General features: G+C 34.2%; 1 protein-coding gene across 8 annotated transcripts in view; it reads right to left on the reverse strand.

The window, feature by feature from the left end:
* Positions 1-2,468, reverse strand: part of Ankle2 (ankyrin repeat and LEM domain-containing protein 2) — a 55,768-nt gene extending 53,300 nt beyond the window's left edge. For 2 of the 8 annotated variants that reach the window (XM_076488811.1, XM_076488810.1), the window contains exon 1: positions 2,110-2,468. The gene's annotated coding sequence lies outside the window, so the exon portion shown is untranslated. The remainder of the gene's footprint in view (positions 1-2,109) is intronic. The other 6 variants (XM_076488806.1, XM_076488805.1, XM_076488814.1 and 3 more) reach the window with 4 other exon arrangements.
* Positions 2,469-15,618: the final 13,150 nt, after the last annotated feature.

Below are 15,618 nucleotides of genomic sequence, written 5' to 3' on the forward strand. Positions count from 1 at the left end.
ATTGAACTTCATAACTGTGAAATTGTTGTTTCATAATAAATTTGATAAACGATAAATTCATTGAAATAAAATGTATGATAAGAACTTAGTTGTCATTTATTCTTTGACTGTCTTATCCTATGTGACTGGCTGGAGGGTTGGATACGGATCAAACCTATCTGGCTTAAACACTGGCTAAAATTGGCTACCAAAAAAATCATTTGGCTAATAGCCTGGCTACAGAAAAATTTAGTCCAGGGTAAGCCCTGTTAGAGTATTATCATGGTTGTACAATAAATCTTTTATAGGGACTTTTACTCTACACTCTACCAAGTTAATAAATTACTTATATAATAAATGTATTTAATTTATACAAGAAACTTGCAAATTCATTTCTTAGTCACCCTGGAATTTAAGTACCTATTCTGTAGTTTTAGTTTGGAATATTGTAGTCCTCTTGGTTTGGTATCATAAATAATACCAAAACTCTTTTCATGATACTAGATCAAAAACATTTTATATCACAGAAGATAAAATTTAATTTGTACACTGAAGAAAGTGGTCTCAGTAAGAAATTTTTCAGAATCATGTCCTGTACTCTGTTTACCTTGCTTGGACTAAAAAGTACTGTAACTTTAATATATTGCTTATGTACTTTTTTTTATTAGCTACAAATGTAACCAGCATTACTTTGGGTAAGAATACTTAAATAAAAATATGTTACAAGTTAATATTCATTATTATTATTCAAAAATATAATTTAACTGATGAACAGCTTTCCTATTCAATTACGTTGAAAATGTCTGAAAGTGGACTGATATCAGTCTAACAACACATGAAACTGTTAAGTCATTAAACATGTTTACATAAACAGAACTCCAGTTTCATTAAGACTAGTTCTGGCTAGATAAGCACTGAAAAACAAATACAAAATGACTGTTGTCATATACAGACTTTGGGGTCATTCCACACCAACTCACCCAGAAAAAAGAATTTTTCCCAGTTCATATCATAGAGTTTTATTCACCCATGTGAAATCCTAAAGCTGTATTTCATGGCTGAATAAATCAAAATGAAGTTTTTACTTAAACTTTTTCATGGAAATCTATGACACAAACTTGAAAGCCCTAAGTGAGTTGTCATGGAATGACCCTTTATGCAATCTTGTATGTTACAATACAGACTAGTAGAAGTCTGTATTGTAACATACAAGAACATTAATAATTTCAATGCTGGTATCAACAATTCACATTATTATTTAGAAAATTCTTTAAGTTTTTCACACTGATGATGGAATTAGAAAACTTCCAAAATGTATGTGTAATTAATTTTTTTGGACTGTGGTATTTATATTTCTTATAGCACTTTGGTTTCCACCTTCTGAATAATTTCAATCTCTCAAAGAGGTCAACTAGTATTACAAGTATTCTTGCCAGAAATTGTAAATGTTATACTGTTTTTGATTATCAAATTATGTTTTCAGTTTCACTGAATTATACATTATCTATCTCTCACTCTGACAACAATATCTAGTTTTAACATATAAAATCCAAGAACAATTTACATGAAAAATTAGTTTTAGTTTTATTACAGTAATGTGGATTTAATAGTGCAAAGACCCATCCTTGAAGCCTATAACCTACAACTTCAATGAAAACACAAGTTATGCATCTATCTAGTACTGTTTAGTCCATCAGTGTTATTATATGGAAAATTGCTTTTAATATTCATTCTATGTCATAACTCCATTCTTTTAAACTTTTATCACTTAAATTCCAGATTAGTGTTTTTTTGGTATTCCAATTTGTTAATTCCATTACATTTCACTTGCTTCTGTCCATTAGTTTACTACTAGCAGCAAGAAATGTTGGAGATTTTATGATCTGTATTACGAATGTAATACTTATAACTGGCTTTTCACTCCAATTACAGTATTCACTAAGAGTGAGAAAGACTGTTCCCTAAATAACTAATACGATACCTGACTAACTATTAATACTTTGAAGTTTTAATTTAAACTAAATCTTAATTTTGTCTAAGTTTGATCTCGATAAGTTATGCTAATGTGAAATGGTATTGGATTTGGAGAAGCAAAGCTGCGTGTCAAACCAGAAAACATAATTTACTTACCTTTCAGACTTACAAATCTGCACGTTACACTTATGTATTTACAAAACGTAACCCTTAGATTTTCTCAGTCCTCTAACACTACAAAGTTTTCTTACGTTGGATCACAAATGATCAAAATAAGCAGATCATAAATGTTACTCATACATACTAACTGTAGTTAATAATACTCATAACGTTGCACTCCATTTCAACTTATTAGATGACTTCGTAAGCAATAACTTTAAACGACTAGGTGTCGCTAAAATAGAAGAACTGTTTGTTTGTTTTTAATTAACGATTTGGAAAAGTTTGTTGCAGAGAAAAGTCGCATTGGGATATCTGCTGTGTCCACCGCGAAGAATCGAACCCTGGGTTTTAGCATTGTAATTCCTTAAATTAAAGCTTTCCCACTTTGGAGGGGTGGTAATGAAAAAGTAGAAATTATTAAAGAGGTTTCTTGAAGCAATTTTCAGCAATATTATTACTGATAAAAACTAAAGTACGTTATCGTAAAGAGCATCAATTGTTGTAACACAGCATACATTATGCACTGTAACTTTTTGAAAATTGATAATAGTATTTGTTGCAAATTAAATGTGAAAATTTGAAATTCATTAAAATAAAGTGAAAGCACCTAGACATAGCCTATTGACTCAGACACTTAATTCGCAATCTTGGGTTCAAATCTCTTTATCAAACTTTCACCCTTTCAGCTGTGAGGAGTGTTATAGCAACACAGTCAATAAGACTACTTGACTAGATTAGCCGAAGAAATGACAATAGTTGGTACTGATTAGCTGTTTTCCCTGTTTATCACTTCAAAACTACGGGCGGCTATCGCTAATATTCCTCGAGTAACTTCCGGAAAATTAAACATTTAAAGTATTAGTTGAGTAATACGTACAACGAATTTTTAGCAGTTTCCGTGAGTTTGATTAAATTACTTAAATCATTACTTAAGTTTTTATTTTGCATATGTCAAATTATGTCTAAATATTCAGTTTTTTTCTTCTTACTTTTAATAAACTTAATAAATACGCCAGTCTTTTGTATACTATAAAATTTCAAATGTTTTTGCTGGAAGCTTTTTGTTAGCATAATTATTGTTTCAGATCAGAACAACTATCTATTTTTACCTACAAAGTTTGACTAAATAAATAAAATAGCATTTTTAAATACTGTGATGTTTTGATATTTTCAGGTGAAACTGATTTCCGCACAGTAAGTTAGACTGTGTAGCAGATAAATTAGGTAGTATTAGATAGATCTCTAAAACAATAGAGTTTGCCAGGAAAATTGTAGAAAAAACTATATTTAAAAACCTCAATGAGTTTTCTAGTACGAGAAATAAATAGACTGGGGAAATCTTTAATAAAACAAACATAATTTTTATTATAAAACAAATAAAAAAGGCACCATGGGTACAAAAAATAAAACTTCCACTTCTACTGAATCATGACTGGGTAAGCAGCTTTTACTCTCTCATAATAGACCTCTCTGTAGCTAAACTCATTAATCAACAAAAGGAACTGAATAAAGTTATGCAAAATATTTTCCTCTCATAACAAAAGGTTTTTTTTTTTTTTTTAATTAACCAAGAAGCTACACAATGAGCTATCTATGTTCTGCATACCACGGGTATCGAAACTCGGTTTTTAGTATTGTAAGACAGCAGACATACCGTTGAGCCAGTGGGGGCCATCATAAAAGGAATTTAAATATTTCCCACGCCTTTTAGTATAAAGTAATGTTTGATAAATTTTTCACTTTCATTATAATTCCAAAAATTGCTCAAGTGCTATTTTTGTCTGTTTCTTTTACAGAAATAACAGTGTACGTTTTAATTGAAATGCTAAGTTATTTTTATTGACAAATCAGGCAGTAATTGTGGAAGGAATCATTATAAATTCTCACTGTCCGTTGGCTAATTAATGTAACAAAAATCATTCCCGATTTTCTTGTGTCAGAAACTTCAGGGTTTATTGTTGTATTTAAAACAGTTTTGGGGAATTGGAATTCAACTTTTCCGTTGATTTTTCACTTTAAGTAGATTTTTTCAAAGATTTTTACCCGTGCAAATTTCAGACAATTTAAGTTTGTAACAAAGATATATCTATTTTGGAGGTGAGCAATGTTTCTGTAACTTTAGTTTCAATTTGAGAATTATTTGTCTATTTTTGCGTAGTTTTATTTTTCTCTTTCATTTTCGTTTGTCCAGGCACCGTTTGGCTTTTACCGATAAATTAGTTAAATGTTCATTTAAATTCACAAGAGAATGAATGGCATGTAAATTGTTCCCAGAAGATAGTGAAGCTTAAATTTCTATTTAAAATATTATTACTATTATTTAGTAAGGCCAGGGCGGTCGTTATCTTTGTTGTGCTACATATTACTTTGGAGAAACTCTCTGTTTGTGATTCTCTTTTGTGTACTAACTAAATTTACAGGCGGGGAGTGAGAGCAAGCACTAGTAAAAGCACATTATTTAATAAAATATTTATATTTTGCGAGTCACATTTCTTTTTTTTTAGATACACGTTGTCACTTGGTTTGTATTATTTTGTTTTATCATTTCTCTTAACTGTGAAAATCTGAATTAAATATTAGTTCATATGTGACTTGTTTCGTTCTTTGTGGGTTAACCGTCAAACCCGTCGGGAAACAGACTCGTATATGAGATCCATGAACCTCCTTGTTTAGTTTGCCCAGATTTCTCTGCTTTGACGGAAACTATCGAAATACCACATCCTTCCAATCCATATATGTAACGTTACTACAATATCCCTTCAGGCAGAGTAAATGTTATCATCTAAAGAAAACAAAGCAACAAGGGCAACTTCAGTGGTTTTCTGGACCACATGTTTATATCAAAACTCCGTATAAGCTAGATAAACGGAATTTTTTAGTTTCTTATATGAATAAAAGAAGGTAAAAAACATAACATTTAACACAAAGTTTGGGGAAAACATGGGACCTATTGGTCCATCTCGGCTGTTCCACACTCTAAACTAAAAATTAACTTTAAAAACTTAGGATCAGCCCTTATCATTCACATACTTATCAAGCTTTTTCTTAAATTCATTTCAATTTACTGCATCTAAAAAAAGCTGTTGGTTTGTTTTTTGAATTTTGCGCAAAACTATACGAGAGCTATCTGCACTAGCCGTCCCTAATTTAGCAGTGTAAGACTAGAGAGAAGGCAGCTAGTCATCACCGCCTACCGCTAACTCTTGGGCTAATCTTTTACCACTGAATAGTGGGATTGACCATCACACTATCACGCCCCTACGGCTGAAAGGGCGAGCATGTTTAGCGCGACGGGGATGCGAACCCGCGACCCTCAGATTACGAGTCACACGCCTTAACACGCTTGGCCATGTTAAGGCCATAAGACTAAAGGGAAGGCAGCTGGTCATCACCATGCACTGTCATCTCTTGAGATACTTTTTTACCAACAAATTGTGGGATTGAATGTCATATTACAACGTCCACATGGCTGAAAAGGGGGAACATGTTTGGCTTGATGAGGATTCGAACCCACGACTCTCACAATACGAGTCGAACGCCTGAACCACCTGGCCATAACGGCCTCAATATGTATTCAATACTCACATTATATAACCTATAATAAAATTTCGCGTTTCCCATTTTGGAGCCGAGAGTGCGTTATAAGAGTGACGGAAATATCTCACATTCGATAAGAGTAATCTCAGTGTTGACCGTATTATCTGTCCGTAAACAAGCTGCTTTCTCCCTAATCTGTCTGTTCAGAATTCAGGACTATTAACACAGTCGTTTTGTAACTTTCCGCCAATATCCGAAACAAATCATTTGTACGAGAATGATTTCTAGTTAAAATCAGTGGACAATCTTCATACTTGACTGTTATGTTTTAAAAGACAACAAGAATGTAATACAATGTATTATAATTTCTTTTGTTAAGTTACGTAAACAAAACAAATAATAATCTTTAACATACAAGAACAGATCATTAATAAAAAACAAATTTCCAAAGTGGTGAAAACCGGACTTGCTTTTATCAACCATCATTGATATGAAATTGTCTAACAATACACAGCTGTATACTGCAGTATTATTCTAGAACGGAACGATCTGTATTCTCTATTACTAAACTAACAATACTTTGTCATTCTTTAATATGTGAAGAACTCTGTTGGGTTCAGAAATAATAACTTGTTTTAAACAAAGAATTTCTGTTGTAATAAATCATTTATAACAAGGCTATCTGTAGATGTTTATCATTGTTTTAGCGTAGCCAACGGAGAGAGGGGGGAATTGGGGTGTTAACCCCTTCCCCCATGGACCCGAACTTTTTAGACAAGTTCAGTTGCCACCTGTGAAGTTTCATAAAGATCCGTGATTGCATGGCAGATAATTTTACATAACAAATGGTCAAATGCAAATTTCTGATTAAACACTCTTTTAATACAGCAAGTTTTGTCAGGACTAGAGAAATACAATAGAATATCTATGAAAGGTTCAAACGCCTGTTTGTTCTTGCCAGGACATCTACAACACAGTTTGGTTCAACTTTAATATCACAGTGAATGTATAATGAAGCCAGGCCATTCAATCGATCATCAGTGGTGGTATTTCTCAAATACGTTTTGAGTCTTCTGAGAATTGAAAACAAACACTCCATTGAGCTCGTTGACACAGGCAGCGTGGCAAGTACTTTCAACAGTCTAGAAATGACTGGGAATATTTCTGCATTGCACATTGCATATGCATCTATGAAATTTTTGGTCTGTTGTTCGCAAGTGATTTGTACCAAACCCTAAGTTTATCTACTGCAGCTAGTGAAGTGCTGTCAATGTCAGCCTTGTATATATATTGACCAACTCTTTAATTTGGTCACATTGTTGTGCTGTAGGTTCTGACCGTTCTGTGGTAGATCCTCATCGCAATAGACACATGAAGTTTGTAAGGAGAGTTTTGTGACTGGACAGACGGTCACATATTTGTGAAAGAAAGTGATCAACAAATGGTACAAATACAACAATACGAAAGTACTCTTCAGAACTAGTGGTTTGTGGGTTAGCACGGTACATCTGTCTTTTAGCCTGCTTTGGCATTATGATGTCAATTTGAAGCTCACTACACAGCGTTTGAGCCTCACAGAAAATGTTGTTAAATTCATTCACAGTATTATTTCTGAGTGAATGGATTAAATCTTCCACTATTTCTGCGTGATGCATCGCAGCACCTAAATCAATGTTCTGTTGCTGCAGTAAGTTGCACAGAGGTAAACTAAAGGAAAACAATTCAGCAATGGTAAGTAGAGTGATGATGAATTTTGGCTGTGTTATAGAACATAACAATTGATTGGCTTGCGTGGCAGAATCTCTGTCTTGCCAACCTGATGTGGTCTCAAGGGCATCTCCAACTGCATGGATTAATTCTAGAAAGACAATGACTGAGTCATGCCTCTCAACCCACAGGGTGGGGCAGAGACCTTTCAAACTTTTTTTTCGATTCAGGTGCTTTATTCTTCACCGAAAGAGCCAAAACGTGCTTTCGTTTGGGTGTATTGAGAAAGTTTTCAATGCTAGAAATTACTCCCATGCAATTTCGCACAGGAACTTCTTTACAAGCATCAGAAATTGCCAAGTTTATGGAATGGGCACTGCAGTGTACATAGGGTGCAAGTGGGAATTTATCAATTCTGGACACCATTGAATTTCTCACTCATAGAGGCAGCATCGTCGTTCCCTTGTCCTTGCAGGTAAGCCATGTCAATACCACATTTTGTCAGATAACATCAACCAAGTTTCCTTCTGTCACATCATAAACAGGTATAAATTGCAAAAAAAAATCTTCTTTCATTGCAACAGAGTTGTCATTGGCGTGCAAATATCTAACACACAGCGAAAACTGTTCAATGCCTGAAATATCTGTTGTTTCATCAGCTAATATTGAGAAACACTTTGCAGCATTAACCCTGTTGACCAAAGCATCAAGAACATGAGTATTACAGGCATTTATGATTTCATTTTGAAGTTGAGGACTCAGATACGTATCATTCCTCTTTGTACTCTTAAGGCTTGCTGAAAGCTTGACATCACCCTTTGCCGTGTAGCGCAAAATTTCCAGAAAATTCCCATCATTATTGATGGGCTCCTCATCAGTTTCACCAACAAACTTTGGACCAGAATCTTATTTTCCCCTCAAAGTTAAACCCTGTCTCCCACACAGCAATACAGTATCAATAATAGGCATTAAATATTGCCGGTTCTGTTCAATTTCTTGCTTGTAAGTTACAAGTGTTTACGACCTGTAGAAAATTGTTAGCTTTTTCTTTGCTGTCTTGGTCGTACTGTTTCAATTCATGTGCCTTGAAGTCTTCAACAGCCTTCTTCCAGTTTGTGTATGGAAATTTCACTAGTTGTCCCAATTTCTGGCTTCCAACACCAGCACCATCAGAAGCAAAAAGACAGCATTACTTGCAGAAAGCACCCTTTGCATGTTGACTGTAGAGTAGCCATCTCCACTGTGAAAGACAACGGTGCAGAGTGTTTGCATGATTTTTTAATACAAAATTAATATAATGAGAAGTCGACCTTCCTGTTTACCAATGCTGACATTATCAGAAATGTAATTTCTAATGTCCCAGACTGGACTTGAGGTGGTAGTGGCAGCACTGGTAGAAGGCCACGGTGATGACTAACAATTCAGTTGACAATTCTGATTCAACCTTATTGGCTGCAGCAGATTGATCAGGTTCAGCCTCATGAATGGGTTTAAAGAACCCATGCAGTGTCCTTTGCTTTTTCAGGCTTGGCATAGTGAACGATTGTTTATCGCAACTTCTGTTTGTCAACGTGACATTCACAGTACCATTGCGCTATCTATAGTGAATGATTCACTATAGATGGCGCCAATGGTACTAGGTTAGTGTCATGGTGCTGCCAGCCTGCCACTATGCCACCCACTGTTTATTTGTGAAGTTAATTCTTGAAATCCAGGGAATCTGAACATACAGTGTCCATGATATTTGAATACATATTATAGACACTATACATATATTTTGCACTCTCCTGAGTAACTCTATATTTTATATGTTGATGACAGGACTGTAGGCCTACTTTGCTGGGCCTGATAACTTTCGGTTATATATTATATATATAGGCTTATATATTTATTTATGATTAAAAAAATAAGACAATAAGACAGTGTGCCATTCCGAAATTTGCCAAAAAGGTGGTCTCAGAATCTATAATTCAGTCTTTTCTTTTATGTTTTTATTAAAACATTTCCCGGGGGGTGCATGTTCCCTGACCCCCCTAGCATGGCTTTGCGCCTGCGGCGCTTTCATCAAGCACTCAAACTAAACCTCCCCAATGGCCATTTCTGGCTATGTCCCTGCATAGAAACATTTATATGGATAATAAATTTGTATTAATATACAATGAATTATGTTCTGTATCTTCATTTGAATTTCATGCAAGGTTGACATGCGGAGTTATTGAGTAGATACGCTTTCCTTCTGTTCTTCAACCACCTATCAAATTTTGCACTTTTGTATATTTTTCTGCACTTTTCATGTATGAAATATATTCATTAAATGCTATTTATTATGAACCTAAGTCAAACTGAAGGAGACTTTGTAAGCGTATTAAATAGAAACTGATGAGAAAAGTACGAGTTGCCTCCAGAGTTTATTTTAGAGTAAAGCCACGGGCCTGGCATGGCCAAGCGCCTAAGGCGTGTGACTTGTAATCCGAGGGTCGCGGGTTCGCGCCCGCGTCGCGCTAAACATGCTCGCCCTCCCAGCCGTGGGGGTGTATAAAGTGACGGTCAATCCCACTATTCGTTGGTAAAAGAGTAGCCCAAGAGTTGGCGGTGGGTGGTGATGACTAGCTGCCTTCCCTCTAGTCTTACACTGCTAAATTAGGGACGGCTAGCACAGATAGCTCTCGAGTAGCTTTGTGCGAAATTCCAAAACAAACAAAACAAAAGTAAAGCCACATTAGGCTGTCTGCTATGTCTACCACGGGGAACAGAGTCCCGGATCTTAATGTTGTAAGCTCATAAAATTACTGATATCACAACAAAGTGTCTTTACATATCGTAATTACAGTAAGTGATGTATACAGAAATACAACCTTTAAACATACAAACATAGAATTAATATAAGGTTAAAGAAAACTTTACTAATACGTAACTTGCACATTAAGTGTGGTCAAACCGATAGAATCTATCGATTTTATGACATTTTTTTTTTTACTTTGTTTCAGAAGGCTAAACGAAAGCTATATTTTTTCTCTAATTTTATACAAGATATTTGTGACAATAGAAGACGATAAATGGTCGCATTATTGTACAAATTTGTACTTTAATATTAAATTCGTTATATAAAAAGATATCAGAACAGCATATCAGTGATGTTTTTTCGTAATCATAACGTATAATAAATATACGAACAAAATGCTATATGATATTGTGGCACGAGTCAAAGTATGTACCTAATGTTACAAGTGTCCATCTCGGTTATTATGATCTGGTAAACGCTCACTTGCTGATAATGTTTTGTGTTATATCAAGTCTATTTGAAAACTGCTGTGAAAGGTTCATAATAGACCTCTTTTCCTTTTTCTTTCCGTCTGAGAGATCTATTATGAGACTGAAATCACAAAGACGAGTCCAGATTGAAGATTTAAAATGTCAAAGACAAGGATATCCATTATACTTAATGACATTGTAAACTAAAGGAATACGGATTAATGTTTGGCATTTTTATACAGATCCATTTCTTTCCTGAAGTCGAGTATAATTGTCGAATTTATTTTTGTGTTTTATTATTGTGTCCGTTCCATTTTTTATTTCATATGAGTAATTTTTACTTGATCTTTAATTAGAGTTCATTTTCCAACTTCATGTATCACGATGTAATGGTACTTTCATTTATATAAACGGTTGTTCTGATTTCTCCTTTCTCTTTCTTTAGATCTGTGACGAAACAATACACCTGACATCCTACATACTAGGAATTAGAATAACTGTAATAAAGATCAATTAACTGTGTTGTAGGCTTAATCTTCAAATTAACACAGCAGTAACTGTTAATTTGTGAGTTATTATAGACAAAGAAAATTATCAGTATAAAATAACTTATTACAGACATTGGTTAGACATACCTGAATTTACAATTAAAATTATAAAAGTATTTAAATAAGAAACATATAAACATTAAGCTTTAAACTTACAATGAAACAAACACAATACTTTTCAAAGCATACTTTAATATTTCGTTAACTTATGTAACAGTCTACAATGAAAATGTCGCTACATTCAGGGTTCAACAACAAAAACAAATTACTTACAATAATAACACTTAGAAATAAATTCTAAATTGATTAAACCATAGTTAACAAATGAATGCTTGAAGGACTTCACACCAATATCGAATAGTTTATAATAAATATTAATAAAATAATAATAATGTAATCAGGAAAAAAGGAAAAGAAACAAAATATAATTCCAAAATAAAAACAAAAACAGCAAATACAAAATTCCAAAAATACTTTTCAGTATTAAAAACAAGTGATAATTCACTAAATGTCTCGTAACTTTTAGATTTCAATAAAGCTTCTGACAGTGTATTTGGGCCCGGCATGGCCACGTGGTTGAGACACTCGACTCGTAATCTGAGGTCGTGAGTTCGAATCCCCGTCGCACCAAACATGCTTGCTCTTTCAGCCGTGGGGGCGTTATAATGGGACGGTCAATCCCGCTATTCGTTGGTAAAAGAGTAGTCCAAGAGTTGGCGGTGATGACTAGCTGCCTTCTCTCTCGTCTTACACTGCTAAATTAGAAACGGCTAGCGCAGATAGCCCTCGAGTAGCTTTGCGCGAAATTTAAAAAACAAACAAACAGAAAGGGTATTTAGATAGAAAGCGGATCACGAGAGTACTACTCATGTAATCATAAATTTTCATTCATAATCTTCTTCTACATTATTAGTATCTGTACGTCACTGATAGGGAAGCTAGTGTCAGTTTCATCACACACACATATTTACCCAAAACATAAATGATTATGTATAACGTTAGCTAGCGTTTTAATGCAACTAAAAATTCGTAGAATGATAGCTTAGATTAAAATGTTGTGCACTGTAAGTGAGTAACTCTGTTGTATAATGAAATGACCAAGATCTGGTTTGTAGTAGAAATAAATTTTGTGTTAGTTTTCTGGTTTTTTTATTGTTCTACATTATTTTCTTTAAGCGTAAAGTTGCATACCAAGCAGTAGGTGCTAGTCCTCCACAGGAATCGAACCTCTGATCCATTGTACTGGCTCTTGAGCTATTCTATCTGATAAAACAGAGGATTTAAAAATTATCCTATAACACGCTAACGGCCTAAACGTGCAAACCAAAGTTTTGTGCCAATGGGCACGAACCATGAATCCGCGAATTCACAGTCTGCCTTGGCTAACCAGCAGTCTACTAGGCTTTTCCTGATCTTATCATATATAGAGTGTTGTTGTTGTTGTATATTTGGCGCGTTTGTTGAGTGTTTTGTCTACAGTTTAATTTCATTCGTGTCATTTTGTTTGAATATAAATAAAGTAAAATTTATGCTTTAATATAACACTTATATTGCAAGAAATTTATCATATATTAACTAAAGTTTTGTCCAAACGAAAATGGATTGTGTATTTAATTCTTAGTGACAAACAAATCATTTGAATGGTTGTAGTTAAAATTATCTGTATAACATTCTTCACGATTTATTTATGCGATTAAATATATACTACTTTATCTTACAATTTATGAAAAGGACAATTTTTCTAATTAGTATAAAACATTCAAACTCTTTTTCCACTTATGTATATATAGTACACATCGTGTTCTTTACTTATAATAAGGTATGCCTTGACTTTATGTAGTTTACATTGTTGATTATCCATAGATTATATGATTAAATAGTTCCGAAAACGAGCCCTTTTCGTTTTAACCTGAAATATCAAAACCGTAAATCAAGTTTTGTCTGATTCATGTAAAAAGAAATACAACATGCCATTAGTTAAATTACAAACAGAAATCATAGGCAGACATGCTTGTCCGTGAGTGCGCACCTTTTTAATTAGGAAAAGTAGCAAAACCCGCCTAGTAAAGAAGTGGTTCCTTATATCACAGACAGACAGATAAGCACGTGGGTACATGCGAATTTTTTTATGAAGCAAACTAGTGATAAACCATATTCAGTGCATTTTGATAACAATGCGTTCTAACAACGGCTTTTATGCGAAGTTTATTAGCAACAAAATTATATAGAGTATATTTCCATGCTAAAATTGTTTGAGAATACATCTACCTAATAACCCGAATGCCTTCACTAGTAGTTTAATATTTTTACATTACAACGTGCACAAGCCTTCAGATGTATTGATAAGATTGATTATACACTAATAGTTAAATGGATGTCCATCTGCACCTACCTTGACATATCAACGTGCTTTTATGATTCACATACTTTGATGGTATATTTAGCGTAAATACAGGACCTCTCATTTACAAATAAACATAATTGAATTCCAAATCAGAAAAGTTGCTTGAGTCGTCTGTCAATTCGTTTTTAATTGAATTTTGTGAAAAGCTACTCAAAGGCTGTCTGTGGAAAGCAGCTAGTAAGCACTACCCACTACAAACTCTTTACCAGCAAATAGTGGGGCAGACTGTCATAATATAATATCCATACAGACGAAAGACAAGCATGATCAGAAATAGGCTTTGATAACGTAATTTATAAATTGTAAGTCGTGTGCCCTACCCACCAGGTTATACAAGGCTCTGTTAGAAAATACACAAAAAAATGTCTGGTATTATCTGTTATGTTTATCCATTATTTAGTCCATACGATGAGCGAGGTACACTTTATACAATTTGACATTTTCTATTCCTAAACGACAGCTTAAATTTAAATTAATTTAAATTAGCAAATGGATCAACAGTTCCAGTGTTGATTGAATTATGTGACAAAAATTGAAAAGAGCCAATGAACCACAACATGCCAGTAGATAAAAGTTATATCAGAGACAAGAAAAGGAAAGTCTTACGAAATACAAAATGCAGCACTTCACCAACGTAAACCAGTCTAGTATCTAATTGTCAGATGATGAGCAAGGTACATCTGTGTGTTCACATTGATAAGACAGTGAAAAAGTTTCCCATAGCAAGAATGATGCCGAATACTCCACACTATTTGGGAGGCCTCGAGGGCTTGTGTATGAAAACACCCACCTATTACTTGGTGGTTGGCAATAAACCAGCAGTAAAATTTTTGGAGAAGTAAACAAAAAGAAGACTGATGAGACATCTTCATTCAAAAGAAGAAAAGTAACCAAGACATCAAGGTCCTGCAAGTTTTAATAGATGACACTCCAAATATAGATCTACAGGAATTGAAGGAAGCACAGAAGAAAGACACTTTGGGACAATGCCCTGGAGAAAGTCCAGCATAAGACCAATGGGAAAAGGACCTACAGAATAGAGGACTAGAAGGAAATGCAATACCAGACCCATCAATATAATTCTACTGGGGAAGTTAAATGGATCATAAAACCATCAGACTACTGTATTCTCGCGAAGTTGACTCACGTGCTGATTGTTGGAGAACACCTACAGGGAATGGACACACAAAAAGTACCCTCCTACCCAATACGTTGTTAATTTGTAATTTGGTATATCCTTTATTAAATAACAAAAAAATGAATAAAACTATATGTTTTTAGAAAGCACTCGACGAGATCTGTTAAAATATGATCTGAAATCTCAATTTTAATACTGGCTTTCATAAATACCTTAACTTTTCCCGATTTTAGTTACATATTCTCATGAAAAATGTTGTGTACCTGTTTGTAGCTTCTTATTACAATTATACTTGAAAATGATCAAAAAAGTTTCTCTACATAAAACGACACTCAAAATAACATAAATTAGTTTCACAACCTAATGTTTAGTTGGCATTTCCTTGGATTTCAATACTGTTTCACATCGATGTGGCGTGCTTTCAGCGAGCTTGTACAGATATTTCTGAGTGATTAACTCCTATCCTTTTTTGAATACTTCACAAAATTCATCCTCCGTGTTTGGTTTGCGATCTTTCTTTAATCAGTTTAATTTAGCCAATAAATTTTCACTCGGATTGTTATCAGATGATTAATCTGGCCTTTCCATAACATCAATTCTCTTATCTCTAAGATATCGTTTAGCGACTCCATAGATGCACAAGTTGGTCAAGAGGACTTACATGTAATTCATGTCAGCCAGAAGCACTTCTATGATAAGAATACCAAGGATCGACATCCCAACGTCAGACAGATGGTCTAACTTCTGCAACCCACAGACAACAACAAACTCACCCTTGAAAAGAAGCTTACTCATAGGTATACAAGACTGTTTAAGTTAACGCGAATGTTTTGATGTAGATAATTTAAATATATAGTGACATTAAAATATTATTTTTAAAAGCGATAGCTCATGTCAGGCTCACTCACGAGTGCGCA

The sequence above is a fragment of the Tachypleus tridentatus genome, chromosome 2 (genome assembly GCF_004210375.1).
Source record: "Tachypleus tridentatus isolate NWPU-2018 chromosome 2, ASM421037v1, whole genome shotgun sequence".
NCBI classification, from domain to species: domain Eukaryota; kingdom Metazoa; phylum Arthropoda; class Merostomata; order Xiphosura; family Limulidae; genus Tachypleus; species Tachypleus tridentatus.